The 2,008-nt window shown below is 50.1% G+C and overlaps 1 non-coding gene across 1 annotated transcript; it reads left to right on the forward strand.

Annotated features, from left to right (window-relative positions):
* The first annotated feature begins 1,442 nt into the window (after nt 1-1,442).
* Nucleotides 1,443-1,524, forward strand: trnal-aag (transfer RNA leucine (anticodon AAG)). The gene has a single exon. It is a non-coding gene; the product is annotated as a tRNA-Leu (tRNA).
* Nucleotides 1,525-2,008: the final 484 nt, after the last annotated feature.

Genomic DNA, 2,008 nt, shown 5'->3' on the forward strand with positions numbered 1-2,008 from the left:
GATGACTTGACTGAGATTCTCTAGCTCGCGTGTTACGCCCCCTTCTGTTTTGGCTAGGAATAAGAGGGCCGGGGCTTCTCGGAGGTAGTGTGGCCGAGTGGTCGAAGGCGCTGGATTTAGGCTCCAGTCTCTGTGGAGGCGTGGGTTCAAATCCCACCACTGCCAGCGAAGCTTTTGTGAAGATGTTGGCTCTGTCCATCCTTGGAAAAGCGCCATGTTGAAAATGTCTGTGGCAAGACCTTGCGTGTACGATGTTGGTGTAGTATCAATGAACGGCAGATGTCCTTGTGGTGGGCTTTTGTTAGACTGATTTCCACATCCTCTGTGTTCACTGGGCGTCTGTTTTATTAATTTTTGTAAAAGATCAGTTGCTTAGTAAATGATCTCAAAAGTTATATTGTTCTCACCAATGCAGTGCGGCACGAGGTTGACCCCAAATATGTCCGCCGATAGAAGAAGAAAAGCAGACACTTTAGCGTCCAAGTGGATAAACTATGCCGTTGCCATTGCAGTGCGAAAGCCGCACGAAGCCGGTAGCGTCGCCGAGCGGTCTAAGGCACTGGATTAAGGCTCCAGTCTCTTCGGAGGCGTGGGTTCAAATCCCACCGCTGCCAAAGAAGGTTTTGAAGAAACCACCATCCAAGCTGTTGAGCAGCTTATACTCAAATTGGCGCCCTCTGTTGCTCTTTTCAACAGCAGCAACTTGGAAGATTCGGCTTGACGTTTCTTCAATTCCTTCAAGTTCTCCAATATTCAAAGGGCGTAGGATGGCCCAAGCTGGCCGAACCAACGGAGAACACATCAAAAGAATGCCCAACACGCAGGCGGCCGTATAAAGCAAACCATAAAGCCGCGTCGGCCAGTCCGAAGTCTTAGGAATCTAGCGCTTCTTTGTCTGCATCTGCCAATAGATGACTTGACTGAGATTCTCTAGCTCGCGTGTTACGCCCCCTTCTGTTTTGGCTAGGAATAAGAGGACCGGGGCTTCTCGGAGGTAGTGTGGCCGAGTGGTCGAAGGCGCTGGATTTAGGCTCCAGTCTCTGTGGAGGCGTGGATTCGAATCCCACCACTGCCAGCGAAGCTTTTGTGAAGATGTTGGCTCGGTCCATCCTTGGAAAAGCGCCATGTTGAAAATGTCTGTGGCAAGAGCTTGCGTGTACGATGTTGGTGTAGTATCAATGAACGGCAGATGTCCTTGTGGTGGGCTTTTGTTAGACTGATTTCCACATCCTCTGTGTTCACTGGGCGTCTGTTTTATTAATTTTTGTAAAAGATCAGTTGCTTAGTAAATGATCTCAAAAGTTATATTGTTCTCACCAATGCAGTGCGGCACGAGGTTGACCCCAAATATGTCCGCCGATAGAAGAAGAAAAGCAGACACTTTAGCGTCCAAGTGGATAAACTATGCCGTTGCCATTGCAGTGCGAAAGCCGCACGAAGCCGGTAGCGTGGCCGAGTGGTCTAAGGCGCTGGATTAAGGCTCCAGTCTCTTCGGAGGCGTGGGTTCAAATCCCACCGCTGCCAAAGAAGGTTTTGAAGAAACCACCATCCAAGCTGTTGAGCAGCTTATACTCAAATTGGCGCCCTCTGTTGCTCTTTTCAACAGCAGCAACTTGGAAGAGTCGGCTTGACGTTTCTTCAATTCCTTCAAGTTCTCCAATATTCAAAGGGCGTAGGATGGCCCAAGCTGGCCGAACCAACGAAGAACACATCAAAAGAATGCCCAACACGCAGGCGGCCGTATAAAGCAAACCATAAAGCCGCGTCGGCCAGTCCGAAGTCTTAGGAATCTAGCGCTTCTTTGTCTGCATCTGCCAATAGATGACTTGACTGAGATTCTCTAGCTCGCGTGTTACGCCCCCTTCTGTTTTGGCTAGGAATAAGAGGGCCGGGGCTTCTCGGAGGTAGTGTGGCCGAGTGGTCGAAGGCGCTGGATTTAGGCTCCAGTCTCTGTGGAGGCGTGGGTTCAAATCCCACCACTGCCAGCGAAGCTTTTGTGAAGATGTTG

The sequence above is a fragment of the Hoplias malabaricus genome, chromosome 3, assembly GCF_029633855.1.
Source record: "Hoplias malabaricus isolate fHopMal1 chromosome 3, fHopMal1.hap1, whole genome shotgun sequence".
Lineage (NCBI taxonomy): Eukaryota > Metazoa > Chordata > Actinopteri > Characiformes > Erythrinidae > Hoplias > Hoplias malabaricus.